Source organism: Phocoena sinus, chromosome 2 (genome assembly GCF_008692025.1).
Source record: "Phocoena sinus isolate mPhoSin1 chromosome 2, mPhoSin1.pri, whole genome shotgun sequence".
NCBI lineage: Eukaryota > Metazoa > Chordata > Mammalia > Artiodactyla > Phocoenidae > Phocoena > Phocoena sinus.
Window position 1 is genome coordinate 106,853,494 of NC_045764.1, and position 16,570 is coordinate 106,870,063.

The window sequence follows — 16,570 nt, forward strand, 5'->3', positions numbered from 1 at the left end:
CTTGGAGACCCATCTCTTGCAGTTGGATGCAGAAAGAGTTGAGGTTGAGGCAAAAGCCTAATAGAAAGGGAAGCAGAACTCCAGATACGGTGAATTCTCAACCCATGTAGATCTCATAATCCAAAGTTAGGGCTCTTTATTGGGAAGAATAGGGACCATGATATTTTGGCATGAAAACATCTGGGTCAGTTTACTAGAGAACTTTGAAATGCTGAATCTCCATTATTCTTTGGGTCTTATCACATTTAATACCATATCAGCTTGTCCAGATGTGGGGCACATAAGGGAAGAAGGAGGAGTGAGGCTTAAAAGTTGTAAGCAAATGGCAAAAAAATGAATCAGGGTCCTCATTAAAAATATTGAACTTATTTATTATTGATTATTTTTTATTTTTAATGCCCATGTTAGATAGGAATAATTGGAGCATCTGTAGGTCGTTAGTTGATTTTATAGTCCAAGACTTGCTTGAAACCTTTGTATAATTTGATTAATGTCAGTTTTGCCCAGTCTTCAAGAGTTTTCCACTGACCCTGTGGTATTTTCAAGGGTTGCTTTCCTAACTCATATTTTTGTCACTTCAGAATGGTGAAACTGCTAAAAATCCACTGGTTTTCATTTTATTTATATTTAAGTTTTGATATTTAGAATATTAAATTCTAAATATAGAAAGATCCTCTGGTTGGTCTTTGTATATTTAGAATTTGTAATATGCCTTACGGAAAAAGCACCGAAATAAAAGACTCATGCTTCTGTGCCTCTCTTCTCTTTGGGATCTTGACCCATATGTATCAGATGCTTCTGTAGCCCAGAACTCCATTTTCTGCTTTCCAAGTCTTATAAGGCTACAAAAGACTCTGCGGGTTCATTTTTTCCTCAACAGTAGCCTTCTGCTTAGATTTGCCAAAAACAGGCCACTGGCCTTGAGGCAAGATTGACTTATGTCTGTTTGATTTCCTTTTTTTTTCGAGATCTTAGCACTTTAAATCTTTGCTTTCTCAGCAGGGCTCCAAGAGTTTTTTTCTGTCTTTATATCTATGTATATCAAATATCAATCTGATTGTTTCAGTGGGAGTATTGTACTTCTACAAGTTGTTCATTTTAACTAGAAAAGAAAGTCTCTTATTGACGTTTTGAAATTAAAATTCCACATTTTCTGTTTAAGCCTAGATACAGAGAGAAACATGAAGACAAATATTGTGTCTAAAAAATAAATGAGTGGGGTCAAATGCAGTTTATGTAAAAAGCTGTATTAAGTTTGGGCAGTTGTGAATTTTAAGTCAGTGCATCCTTTCTCTATTTCTCTATTTGATATTGTACTTCTACCCATTTTGTAAATAAATTTCTTTTTCCTAACCAACTAAATGATTTTTAGATAATGTCATGATGATTCTGTTGGTTGAGTTCAGGTCCAAACTTTTTCAATCCAAGTCTTTATGTTTTAGCATTATCTCCAGTCAGATGCATGTTTAGAGTATTTTTTTTTTTTTTTTTTTTTTTTTTTTTTTTTTTTTTATGCGTTACGCGGGCCTCTCACTGTTGTGGCCTCTCCCGTTGCGGAGGACAGGCTCCGGACGCGCAGGCTCAGCGGCCATGGCTCACGGGCCCAGCCGCTCCGCGGCATGTGGGATCTTCTCAGACCGGGGCACGAACCCGTGTCCCCTGCATCGGCAGGCGGACTCCCAACCACTGCGCCACCAGGGAAGCCCATGTTTAGAGTATTTTTACAGCGTATTTTGTTATCCTGAAAGTTAGTGAATACATCACCTAATGTAAAAAATGAGTGTTTGGGAACACTGTAACTTATTTTTTTAAACCATTTAGTAAAAAAATTTTCAAGTAGAATCGTCTTATATCTAAACTTGAAATATACTGTACATTTATAACTCTAACAGACTGCATTTTCTACCTATAGAATCATATCACCTACTTTTTAAAAAAACTTTCAATTCATATATAATTTTTTTGTGTGTGCCCTTAGAGAATGTTTGATCTTGTTAAGTAGAATCAATTATCAATTACAGCAGAAAACCAAATCTTTTATTGTGATATTTTTTATATTGAAAATCAATGTCACAATATAGCACTAACTCATGGAATGTAGATACATTTTGTGTGCTTCATGGGTCTTTTGAGGTAAAAACATCCCTAAAATTATTGGATATGTTTTAGACCTCACAGCTTTTTTGTTCAAGACGCATCAATATATTTATTATCTTAAGGTCTTAAATATGTACGATATTTAAATTTGGTGAACTTACAGCACATATACGTTAAAGATTAGAAAACCTTAGTAAGAGCAGTGAATGAGATTCTAAGGACTTGATAGAAGGTATTTTGTTTTAATTTTTGTGTTTTCTCTTCAATTATTTTTATTTATTTAATTCTCATTTTATTTTATTTTTGCTATTGAAATTAAAGCACAGGTGTTTTGTTCCTGTTGTTACACCTAGAAAATTAAGCTTTGCTTTTAGGCCTTGAAAATAAAGCAGGAATAAAGTAAATTTAAAAGCTGCAGGGTACCATTAGAAATAAACAGAGGAATGTTAAATGTTGATTAAAGATCAAAGAATAGTAGCAGAATTAATTATGTGGAAGCTGTGAAATCACTTATAAACTACATAAAGCCAAGCCAAGGGAATTGGAAACTTATTATTAATTAATTCTTATAATGCATTAATAAAACAGACAAGGCACATCTTAATATTTTGGTGGAAATTTGGCTGTAGTATCCAAATTCATTTCTGAAAGGTATATGATTCAATTGATTAAACCCTAAAAAACTGGCTTTAGAACATGCACATACAAATGGAAGATGTTGCAATACAAGTGTAAGTGCTACTGAGTTACTAAATCTGGGATTGTGAGGGGGTTTAAATGATATGAATGTAACAGCATAGTTATAATGAAGTGTGCCAATTCCAACAACTCTATGGGGAAAGTAGAGTAAATCAAACCTAACCACCAATTTTTGCAGAGCGAATCATATAGAACAAAATGAGAGGCACTTAAAAATAATTTAGAGACAACGTGATACCTCGCATTTAGAGGCTTTAAACAGCTCCTTTCATTCTATATGTTTAAAAATCTTAAGTATTTATAAATTATGCTTTCTCTTGTGTGATTTAATTTATACAATGACAAAAATTTTGTGTATAATTAGCTAGTTTCTGATTCCTGGATTTTACTCTGATGAAGAGATTGTAAATGGTTATACTTCATATTTATTATTCATTAATTTTTTATGTTAGAAATATTCTACACATTTCATAGAATCTTAAGCTTGCCTCTTCTGGAATGGTTTTATACCTTGTTGTTTAATGGCAGCACTTTTGTCCTATAGCTGGACATCAGCAAATTTTGTAGAAACAGATTTTTAAGACTTGCTTTTACTTAGTAAATATATTCGAATGCATATGTAAAAATTTCTTCCGAAGTTCTAAGGGCTCAGAAACAATAATGATAAAAATTTTATTGAAAAGTGTAAATATGCAATTAATATTTTGAAAAATACTCAAAAATAATAATAATGACCATCATTTAACAATACTCTAAAAGATTCACAAAAGTATAATGTGTATTAGTAGTCCCAGGTTTTGCTGACTGCTAGAAACATCAACAGATCAGAAGTTTTCACTTACAGAACACCTTATGGATTGAATCTAGTGCAAGCCTCATGGAATCAAACCATATCTAGATGTCCAGTATTAAAACTCTGATTTAGGGGAGGATATTGAGGTGGTGGCATGGGAAGCAGTTTCCTCTTCCCTTCAGTTGTGAGAACTATAAAGTGAATACTTTGGGGTTGTCTACCAGCACATACATTAGAGCAAAATGGAGGTGGTTATTTGGGAAAATAATAAAGTAAGAGTTTGTACATCCTGAAATGGAAAATCAGTGTCAAGTGACATTTATACTGACTGCACAGAAGCAGCCAATAATCAGGGAAGCTGCCAGGCACCATATTAGAAAGATGACATATGGAAATTATGTTTCTTGGTTTGATGGAATATGTACACATAGCACTTAAATTCATCATACTTTTCTTGTGGTACATGCAGGGATGGGTAATAAAACTCTCTCTCTGTCTCTCTTCCTTTTTTTTCTGTGAGGATGAGGCATTTAAATTCTTTTATTCAATAAACAGTCATTGATCCAGTCCATGAAGATCTTGTTCTAGGTTTTGAGTTTCAGTGGTGAAAAAATAGTAAAAGTCCCTGCTGTTATGGACATTGCAATCTAGTATGGAGAAAGGTAATAAACACATAAAAATAAATGCATGAAATACATTTAGATAGTGATAAGTGCTACCAGGAAATAAAACAGGGGGATGTGATAATGTCAGAATATCCTCAATAAGTAGGCATCTCTATTAGGAATGGTTACAACATAGCAGCAAACTTTCCCCAGGAAGTGAAGAGAGACAGAGACAGAAGTAGAGAGGCCTAGTGTCTTTCATAACAATCTCAATGGTACTGTTACATCATCTCTGCCATATCCTATTGTTCACATAGACCAACCCTTTTACAGTCAAATGTATGAATGCCAGCAGGCAGGGATTGCTAGGGGACATTTGGGAACTGGCTGCCACATATAGTAGAGGTCAAGGAAAAAGGATGTGGGAATCTTTTTTTTTTTTTTGGCTGCTCATGGGATTTCTCTAGTTGCAGCGAGCGGGGGCTACTCTTTGTTTGCGGTGTGCGGGCTTCTCATTGAGGCGGGTTCTCTTGTTGCGGAGCACGGGCTCTAGGCGCATGAGCTTCCGTAGTTGTGGTGCATGGGCTCAGTAGTTGTGGCTCACGGGCTCTAGAGCACAGGCTCAGTAGTTGTGGCACACGGGCTTAGTTGTTCCGTGGCATGTGGGATCTTCCTGACTAGAGGTCAAAACTGTGTCCCCTGCATTGACAGGCAGAGTCTTAACCACTGTGCCACCAGGAAAGTCCAGCATGTGGGAATCTTTTGATAATTTATTTTTATTTCTGAAATGTGGCTACGTCAGAAGCAAGACTAAATTAAGAGAGAATATATGTGTGATCAAGAAATGGAAACAATGTCTATAAACTGAAAACTTGACTGAAAAGGAACAGTGAAGCATATGGTAATTGCAAGGTAAAGAGAAAGAAAATCTGAAAATCTGAAACTGCAGACAAAAAGTCATTGGAGAGCAAGAGATTAAAAAGGTTTCTGAGAATGAAAAATTAGGGAGCTGTAGGTGTGGAGAGAACACAGAGGTAAAACATTTAGGCATGGATGGAAAGGTGGGTACTACTCCTTGTGTGAATGCAGGGATTATTAAAGGATAGGCACAAAGACTAAGATGTTTCAGTATGGAAAACAGATTGATGGAAGAATTTATACACTGTGACCTTCAAGTGAAATAAGGGCTCTCAGAGTAAGAACCTTCTAAACCTGGGTTCCAGACTTAATAACAGCAACACTTTTCCCCCCAAGACTACCAACAGTCTCAACTTCATGTTTATCCTTAAACTCTGACTAGTCTAAGCATTGAATAAAACAAGTCATCCGTTTTCACCTTTAATACTGAATATTTTAACGTTGCTTGACATTGCTGACATTGCTAGAGAAAAGTGCACAACCTTGAAACTGAAGCCATAAATCCATACTTTCCAGACATACCTGGGTTCTAAGCACAGTCATAAAGATCTTTGTAGTGCCATAGGTTCTTTGTAAAACCCATTGACACCATTTTTAAGTCTACAGAAACACTGCCTCCCTCCTGTAAAGGCAATATTCATACCTCATATTTTAGAGATTAAAAATAATGTCAGAAAAAAGAAGAACACACTTCCATCCCCTTTACTTCCTAATCATACCTATTCTACTTTTTCATTCTGTCATAGAGACTGTACTATCTCTCATTTTTCAGAGTTCATATCTCTTCTTTCCTTCTGCCTCCTACAGATCTTTTTCAGGAAATTTACACCCCTAACTACTTACATTATTCCATTATTCATTCATATTCATTCATTCATTCTCATGCCCCCTCTCTATCTCCCTCTCCTCCCTCCATGCCTCTCTCTCTCCTTTCCCCCTGTTGCTCTCCTTCCTTCCTTTTCTCTTTGATCCTTGTTCTCTGTCTTCCCTCTGTCTTTGTCCCAGTTCTTGTGTACAAGCATTCTTTCATAATGAAAACAACCAATCAACCAAGAAAAAGCCTATCAAAATCCATTTCCTTACAAAATGCGTCCTTCCTTTACCACAACATCATCTTGAAATAATGTTCTGTACTTATTTTCTCAACCTTCTCATATTACTCCGTGGCACACATTTCTTAAGACACTAGTGTCTGGCCATTACACAAACAATTTTACCCAGTCCCTTTTAAATTATATTCAAGATCAACTTATGGTTTTTAGCTTTTCATAAAATTATACTTATTGATTTATATAAAATGTTTAGCATATCTTACCTCTCTACAGTTTTTGACAGTATTGTCCATATGCTGAGTTTTACAACATGTTCTCCCTTGGCTTCTGCAATTCATTTCTTCTGGTAGCGGCTGATTCTCCTGCTACATTTCTTATGTCCCTGCCTTTGCAGGTCATCCTCGTGTACCCACACATTAAATGATGGACTTCCTAGCCATTTTTAATTTGATTACTTTTTATTTTTACTTTAACTGTTAAACTCAACAAATCTTTAATGGCATATTAATAACTCTAATAATTTTATTTTTTATTTCAAAGCTGGGCACTCTTGAATCAGTATCTCTTTCTCTAAACTATACTGAATTTCAGAATGACATTATTGAAAGTTCACACAAACATTTCCATATAGAATTCCCATTTAGAATTACTTTAATTCCAACTTTTATTGAGTTCATGATTTACCCTTCCAAGATATAATGTAATAAAAGTAAATTCTCTTGTCAACAATCTCCACTTACTCTCTTCTCCTTTTTTCTTATCATAGTCCAACTTCATTGACATTTTTATAGTTGTTTTCTCAAATCTATTAGTTAACTTGCTCTTGAATATAGATTCCCCCCTGTACTACACTGCCACTGTTTAAATCATCACTGATTAGCCTTTACTTGAACTAATCCAAGAGAATTATCAGATCTCTTTACCAATAATCTCTCTCCACACTGGCTTACCATGTACTGTATGTCCAGATTTCTTCTCAAAAGAAAACAACAACAAAAAAAACTAGAGGTGTGTATACCAACCAGGTTTAACTTATATGATTATCTGTGCCATAAAAGATAGCATAAATTCTTTAGCTTAATCAAGAGACCCTACATAATCTCTCTCCTAACTTACTCCCATGCGTCACACACCCTGCCCTCTTTTATATCTTGTGATCGTCAAAAATGTTTCTGAGATATAAAAAGCTCTTTAATGACTCAGTGTTTCTGGTCTCTCTTACTGAATGCTCTTCTTGATTTCACTTTCAATTTGGAAAATTTTTGCATGTCCAAAATTCTTATTGAAATGTTTTTCCTTCTGTTATTTCCAAAAACATATTACGTTTTTATATTCTTTACAACAATTGCGTTTTATTCTTCTTGTCTCCTGAGAAACCTGATTGAAAATCAAGATATGCTTCCTGAATGATTTAGATTGGGCATGTCAGCAGAACTAGTGGGATAAATTTTGCAGGAAGTTTATATGAGGACTGGTATGAGGACATTGGACCTTGTGAAATGTAATTTATTTGAAAAGAAAGAGTTCCACACATTTAGAGTACTACACTGTATCTTTTTCAAATCGCACGTTGACTTCAGACCATTGCTATGAGTTAAGGATCTGTGCTGCAGAAAACAAAGATGACCTGTTTGGAACATTCTTTAGTTACACCTGTCCTCCAGTTCTGTATTTTGGAAGTATGTTCCTTATTGCCTCCAGTTTATTTCCCAATTTCCTTTATCACTTATCCTTAGGCAAATTGTTTCTCTTGACAGTCTTTGCTTATCTAAATATTATTAATAATAAAGACAGCACAGCATGAAGTGCATCCATTGATAGTAGACAAGAGAAATGTAATGAATAAAAGTTAGGTAAATGGTAAAAATAAGACACATGGAACTTTTATATAATAAAACAATCAGATAAATACTACTCTCTATCATAAAACAGAGAGTATGACTCTTAAGAAAATAAAGGCAATGAAAAATATTTGATAACCGAGAAGAGAGAATATATTAGGAAGTAATAAATGTTTTCACTTTTGTAAAGGATACCTAAATTTTAAATAAAGATATAAAATAAGTGAAACAAATTAAAAGCAATAAGGATTAGAAAGGATACATCTTAAAAGTGAGTTAAGGAAAGAAATGTCACTTTTGAAAAATCATGTTAATTTGCAGTATATAATGAATGAATGAATGAAACCCAAGAGATGGTAATATATAAAGATGTTAGGCAAAGGTGATACGACTTAAGACATAAGTGAAGCTCCTGAAAATTATTAACACTACAAAAGAGTAGTTATAGTCATTAGATTAAAATTTGAATCTCCAGATCAAATGGCATACTGATGAAAGAGGAATTGATAGAGGGCTGTAAATATTTACTATATCCTTATATAGTATTGAAGTAGTAGAGTAAAATAATGTATTCTATGGAAATTTGGGGTAGGCAGGGAGGCCTCTGCTTTCAGTTATCACCAAGATAAAGTTTTATGGGTATTCAGGTGAAGACACATTACAAAAAATATAGGAAAAAATCTAGTTTGTCTCAGTACTTTGCACTAAAACATTCAGCATAAGATGACTGAGGAGCATTGTCTTACAAATCTTAAGAGAGAATAAGCATAAACCAAGATTTTTTTTTGGCCTCACCAAGTTCTCATTCAAATATAAAGATAAAAAAATCTCAAACACATAATGTGCTTGGACATGACAGCATCCAAGCACTCCTGACAAAAATTGAAATTTTAAAAATTCAGCCAACTGATGTAATATAAATTAAAATAAATCAGGGATGATAAAACTATGGTATGAAAGGACTTTCAGTAAGCATTGAATACATTTAAATATATAACAGAATGGAGTGTGATATGTCCTATCGATGGGAAACTAGTTAAATGAAATATGGCAAAATGAAATATTATGCAGCCTTTACAACAGTAAAATAAATTTTTTCTCACCAGTATGGAAAGATATGTAGGATGAATTGCTAAGCAAAATTTCCTCTTTCTATAACCTATGAGTGTGGGTGTTTGAAATTCCACCATATGTAAATGTCTTTATAAGCATTTGTATTAAAGTCACATAATCTACTCACTGAAACAGAAAGTGGATAAGGAACAAAACAGAACAGAACTTTATGATTTTCTGTGTAAATGACCAAAGATAGGTATTTGAGATCAACAGAAGGGTGATTCTCTACACGGTCATTCAGAGAGGCAGGCTATCGCAGTCTTTACCTTCCTCGATGTATATTCTCCATGGTCAACGTAAGCATTTCTACCCTAACCTGGAAGAAGAAAAATAGCAAAGAGGACACCAAATGGTTTTACGGTCTGTGGCCTGAAAGTGACACACAACACTTCCAGTACCATTTCTTGATAGTAGTCAGTCATGTGGCTACACATACCTGTAACAGAGGCTGGAATGTATGTGCAAGAAGTGGAGAACACAGCAGAATATGTCAGTTTCTTCCATAGCACTCAGGATAAGTAAATGAGGAAATAGCTTGAGGATTAAAATATTAAGATATTGAAATCTGATCAAAATATGTTTATCAGCTTTCCTTTTTAAGGTTAGAGGGGAAGAGAATATTAAGGCCTAAAGATGCGTGAGGAGTGCTGTTCTGGGAGATGTGACAGAACACATGAGAAGGAGAAGTTGAATAGAGAGTTCAATTAAAATTTTACCTATTCTGGGTTTTGCTGATGCTGTTGCTGCCACCGGGAGACATACCAGCCTTAGTCAACCTCACCGTATTTTTTCTACATCGCCATCAACAATGAGTCCCTGGACAGTGTCCCCTTTGAGCTTTTTGAAGACAAAGTTCCAAAGACAGCAGAAAGCTTTTGTGCTCTTAGCACTGGGAAGAAAGGTTATCAGGATTCCTGCTTTCACAGAATTATTCTGGGGTCTGTGGGCCTGGGTGGAGACTTCCTATGCCTTAATGGCACTGGCGGCAAGTCCATCTATGGGGAAAAGTTGGATGAGGAGAGCTTCATCTTGAAGCACACGGGTCCTGGTGTCTTGCCCGTGGCAAATTCTGGGCCCAACACAAACTGTTCCAACTTTGTATTTGCATTGCCAAGACTGAGGGGTTGGTCTTTGTCAAGGTAAAAGAGTTTATAAATGATTCAGAAGCCATGGAGCACTTTGGGTCCAGGAATGGCAAGACCAGCAAGATCACCATTGCCCACTGTGAACAACTGTAATAAATTTAACTTAGGTTTCATCTCAATCACCAGATCATTTCTCTTGTAGTTCAGGAGAATACCCCTCCACCTCCATCAGCTCTCATTATCCTATAACTTTTGTGCTCTTGCTACTGTTCCGTGGGTTCCATATTTTCTTTATCCCCCTCCAAGTCTAGCTAGGTTGAAGAGTTAAGTTTATGATTATAAAATAAAAACTAAACAGCAAATTAAAAAATCTTACCTATTCTGCAGTTTAATCCAAATCTGATCAAAGAATAAAAGTATCTTTCAAATACCGTATACCATTTAATATATGCAGCTTTGTGAATGAGCTCAATCATTTGACTATATGAGGCAGGGAGTTGCTTGATCCTTTGCATAGTACAAACAAAAATTCTGAAATAAAGACATTGAAATTTATCCAAATCTGTGTTGATATTCAAATGCTAGAACTCTTTTTATTTACACTTGATTTTCCTCTTGTGAATGGGTTTTTCAAGTACAGTGTTTAAATATCAGGTCTGATCCCTCACTAAACTGGAACTTATCCTGTAGGGAAATAATTCTTTCTCTTCAGCTCTCCTTATGGTAGGGTATTGTCATTGCAGTCAGTATACTTGATGCTTAAAGTCCTCATTTCCTTACTCCTTTCTTTGTCAATTATTTTACATATCCATGAAACTAAAATTGTTGAATAAGATAGTTTTGGGCCCTATATGTTTAAATATAAGAAACCTTTTCTGAAAAATATGGTTTAAGGTACACCACCAACTTGAGATTTAACAAAAACATTAATGCATTTTACATTTTATCATGTTTATTACTGTCTTGCACCTTATTTACAATAAAAAATACTGAGTTGTGGAGATATCTATTAAGGGATTTCATGAGAAATGACTTCATCTTCACTATGAGACTAAATGTAGGCAGCAGCCCAGTGTTGTTCAGGATAAATGACTGTTTGATAGGCTGATTATACCAGGAGGAATAACCTTCTCTGTAGTGCACAAAGATTCTCAGGCTCAGAAATCCAGCCAAGTACAAGTAGGAGTATCCCTGAGAGACCTTTTCTGGCAGTGGATGAGAGCTTTTTCCTTTAGGACGTTCAGAGGTCAGTGCTTACAATTTCACCAGTAACCAATGTCTATTTAAAGTGTCTCTTGTTAGCGAAATGATGGTGATGTAGATTCTCCTCAAATTTAATTCCAAAAGATAGGAAGCGCTGTCAAGAACGAGTAAAAAAGAATAAGGCAAATGTACATGACAGTGTAAAACTAAGCACAGGTTCTTCTACTATATATTTATAAAGGCTTCACAAATAAAAATGTATATGGTAGTCAAGTAGAAATCAGACCACAGAGCTTAAAACTAAAAATATCCTGTGTGCTGAGAATCATCTCCGCCCTTTCATTTCTAGAAGTTGTCATCCATGTGGCATAACTTTGAAGGATCATTTTTCAAGTCTCTCTCTTTGTTCTCTTAATTTCAGACTTTGGGATACTGATGGGTAGAACTGGTGATGAGTAAGAGAATGCATATAGTGCAAACTTAGGGACAATAAACTTTTATATAATAATAATGATATTGAAAATTTTTACTCTTCCCAAGATTCACATGTACATGTAATCCCGCATCATTTTTAGAGTCACTTAGCTTACTTTTACACCTTGGGAAACTCCGGAATAAACAGGAAATTTTTTCTGAAACTTATTAGAAAATGTTTATGTGCATTTTGGGAGCTAAAGATCAGGGAGAGGGCTAGGTAAGGAGTTAAGTGAATTTGGAACTGTTTTTAAATCACTCTAGATATAGTAGTGAATTCAAAGGTACTGCAGAAAATTTAGACAGTCTATTCAGGAAATGTGAAAAGGCTGTTTTAGTTGAGGACTCCATTTTTCTTACTGCTACACAGGTGACATATGCATTATTTATGCATAAAACACAGAGCTACCTTTTAATTTTTAAGTGAATCATAACTGGAAAAATTTTAATGAATAAAAATATGTGGCAGAGTCTCTAAAATCATTAATAAAAGTCATTTTGAATTGAATGTAGTTATCTGCTGTACTTGATAGAATAGCAATTTCTTAAGCGTCAGTCCTCAAATCCATATTTCCCTCAACTCTGTAATCATTACAAATGAGACATTTTACTTTGTCTTCATCCTGCTTCCACACTGAGAACTGAATGAACATTTGCCAAGTAGCTGCAGAATATTATTTTTTTAACACACATATCCTTAAATTTCTCTATGAGAGTTCATAATCTTTTACCCAGTTTACTGGTCACAGTTATAAAACCCATCGTCAGTTGTACATTCTCTATCTCTCTCTTGTTCTCGTGTTTATTCTTTACTGGCATTACTCTATGCTTTCCAAGTCCAAGTGAATCTATTTAAAATACTTGGGCCAGGCACATTTTCAAGCTGTTGATTCTCTCTGTACTCTTCATGTAGAACAAGCAACATAGACATATTGTCCATCTATACAAAACAGGGTTAAGTCAGAATGGTTCTTTTGTAGAAGACTTATTTATTCAATGAGAAGTGATCTAGGTTGGTCAGAAGAACCCAGAAATCACACCGAATGAATAATTCTTCAGAGAATTCCAAACTCTTTTGTACCTCAGCATGTGTCTGAGGTCAGGGGCACTATGATCTCCAGCTCAGGAAAGAAGTCCACCTCAGATTTCTCAGAATTACTGAGTGATGATGATCCTTTAAAATAATAAGCATGGGGAAGTTTTTAAATTTCTACCAATTTAATTAAGATATCTTTCCTTATTCTTAAAATATAAATCATATTTGCAAGAGGCACACTTTTTATTGGGACTTTAGACAGGAAATTTCATAAATCTTTTCAAGATTTTTTCAAAGTTGGCTCTTCTAAATGCATGCCATTTTCCCAAGCCTTATCTAATTTTTGTAAAGTATTATCATAGGTTTTCTATTTTGTTCTTCACAAGTTTTGAATTTGGGAAGGCAAATATTCTTTCTATTTTACAGATTAAAAAATGAGACACAACTTAAATAGTTTATCATTGGTCATATCTAGAAAGTACTTATCCTGATTCTTATTCAGTGCTATTAACTATGTAGTTATTTTCATTTCATATTCTGGGATCTTATTTATTTGGGTTCACCTATGCATATTTTTCTTTTAGAAAACTTATATGAAGATAAAATCATTTAAAAGATTACTTAGTCATTTTTAAATACCTATTTAAGTGCCTCCTGTGAGGAACCATGGAGACATACAGTAATAAAACAGAATCTAGATTAATTCTGGCTAGGATATATTTCAGTTAAACACAAGACAGAGAGACCCTTTAGGAAAGTTTTGCCATACTCTTACTCCACCTAGCAGAATATTCCCATCATTTGCAGTATGAAATATGCCTTGGTCAAGGCCCTACCAATAATAAGCAGCAGAAGAGTGTGTTGTGGATATTGGTTCAGTCTCAAACTAAACTCCTTTGCTTAGAGAGACTAATTTTATTTGTTCTCTTGTTTGTTTTGTGGACTCTTTGTACTATCTTTTTATCATTTAAAATCTTGAAGGTATAAAAATACATGAACCCATTTTGTGCATTTCCGCATTACTCAAGTTCTGAAGCTTTTAGTCATGTCATGTTGTCCATGAAATATGTGATAGATATGCTCTTTCCTTGAGCATCATATTTGCTTCTACAAACATATCTCAAAGTATAAGGAATTTGTAATTTTCAACATAACTGACAGGACTGGCAGACACACTTCTCAATTGACTTGGTACGTGTTTTGTTATGTATAAATTATGAAAACAGCAGTTATTTCTTTACGATTTTAAATTCTCAGAGCAGCAAAACAGATTATAACATAGACTAGTTCAAACTTAAATGAAAATAATATTTAAAGTATTTTAGAATGAAACACTTTGCATTTTATTGTTGAAAGTACTTGAAGCAACAGAAATGATGAAGTTTGGTAGAAATGCAAAGCCTATAAACACTGTAAGTTAAAAACAACAATTTGTGCTAATAGTATACATACTGCTTTCAATACACAGTGCTAAGCTGCCTTAACATCAAAGAGTATTCTGCTTTGTAGATTCAAGGTAGTAAACTGTTTTATGTTTCAAGTTTCAGCTTGGTGCAAATTGAATCAACTGAGTTGCAAAATCAAATTTATCATAAAAGTGGTAACTGACCATTAACTACAATGTAATGCTATAAACATGACCCTATTGTGAAACTACAAGACAGCCTGTTCTAGAACATGACAAACAGTTAGGAGGAACAGGAAAAGTCATTGTATTTGTCACTAGGAACAAGAAAGATAAAAGGAACATGATCCTGTGCTGTTTCGTTGTTTGCTTCACAGTTTTAAGACACGCACTATGCTCTTAATGGCAAATGCCTAGAGGAATGGTGCCTTCATTTTAAATTACAGCTATGTATGTTTAAGAGATTGTATCGGCATTTTCAAGGAGTTGCTTCTCTATATTAGATATTTTTGTTTTAAGTGCAGCAAAAGGCCAAGCTCAAATTCATTCCTAATGAGCCATGTGTTAATGTCAAAGTCTGTGCTGTCCAGTCAAATGCCAAAGAACACATCTGACTTTATAATGAGCCAAACAGTTGTCTCTTCATAATCTCAGTTAGCCTTCTGTTAGATAGCTGCATCCAAAATTTATAACACAGTGGTGGAGGTTGTGGCTGGGATGGCTGAAATCCAATCCAAGATGTAAAACTTCTCATATTGTGTCAGTATTATTGCCAAGGCTTTACCATTCAATCTCCATGTTGGAATACACTGACCCAACGGATTCCAGATGGAATGTTGCCTGAATCTGATCTACTCTGTACGCTAGTTGAGAAGAGATCAAAACCAGATGACAGGCATCAAGGAAACCAGCCAGTGGCGGGGTGGTTGGAATGTAGGTAAAAGTTTGAAATGACACTGCCAAACTTTTCTTTTCCCTGGAGGACACTCTTTCCAGTTGACCAACTAATTCCGCATACTTCTAGGCTCTAAATTTTGTTTGGCTTCTGATTTGACACTTGCTGACATCCAAAAAGTTTAATGTTTATCTTGGCTATTCTCTACGTAATATGTTATACCTACTTAATATGAAAATGAATGCCTTTACATAGTCATGGGTAATGAAAAGGATATCAAGAAATAAGAGGGTTTTAGGATGTTTTGGATAAAGTGTCATACATACACATTACAGCTGTGTGTTGAAAGCAGATAATTCAGGGAGTCTATAAAACTGAGGAACATTTGCATTATATTTTTTTTCATTTCCTAGTGAATCAGTTATATAAGTTCCTAGATTGATTTTTTCAAGTATTTACTCTTAAGTGTAATAGTGAAATTAGAATATTCATACATTAAGATCAAAAATTTTTACTTTAGTAGTGATAGAAATACATCAGAAGGAAAATGAGATAAGTAGAAAAAATAACATTAGAAAGAAATAGAGTTAAATGTTACTGTCTTTGATGAGATTCTAAGAATTGTTATCTAATTTTCTTGGATTTTCCAAATTGTCTATAATGAGACCGCATTTTTTAAAAGTTTCAGTTGAAGTAGATGAATATCCAGCTTCTGGCACCACACAAATTAAGCCCCAAGTGTGTTCTGCTCAGTGAAAAAAGGGAGAAGCATACTAAAATAATGTCACTGTCTGAATTCCCTTGCTACATGCTTTAGGGTGTTAGTTTTGGGGTTTTTCCTTGTTTTTTAACAAGCTTTATTTAAACAACTTTTAGTAATAGACTTAGCAACTAAAGTGGTGGTTTAAATAAATACAGTTTCTTTCAATGTGTTTATTGATAAACTATATCATTTAAAACAATATCAAATATGTCAGGTACCTAGGAATTAATATAGCAAAACATGTGAAAAACCTGTATGGTGAATTTATAGAAAATGACAAGCTAATTCTAAAATTGGTATGAAATTGCAAAGGAGCAAAACAGCAAAGTTGGATTTGAAAAGGGGAAAAGCTGGAGGACTTACACTGTCAGATACCAAAACTAATTCCAAACTATTGTGATTAAGACAGTGTTGGCAAAGAAGAGAATATGATCATTGAAAAGATCGATTTGCTTCAAAGCTAAAAGTGGAAATCGGCATAGTGATGCATCTACAGATGGGGAATAAAGAAGAGTGAGAGAAAGCAAGAGCAAGAGAGAGCTTCACAAACCTATGTCTTTGGCTCTAATTTCTTTCTGGAATTACAGA

General features: G+C 34.6%; 1 pseudogene; it reads left to right on the forward strand.

Annotated features, from left to right (window-relative positions):
• Nucleotides 1-9,541: 9,541 nt before the first annotated feature.
• Nucleotides 9,542-10,359, forward strand: LOC116748603 (annotated as a pseudogene).
• The last annotated feature ends 6,211 nt before the right edge of the window (nucleotides 10,360-16,570 follow it).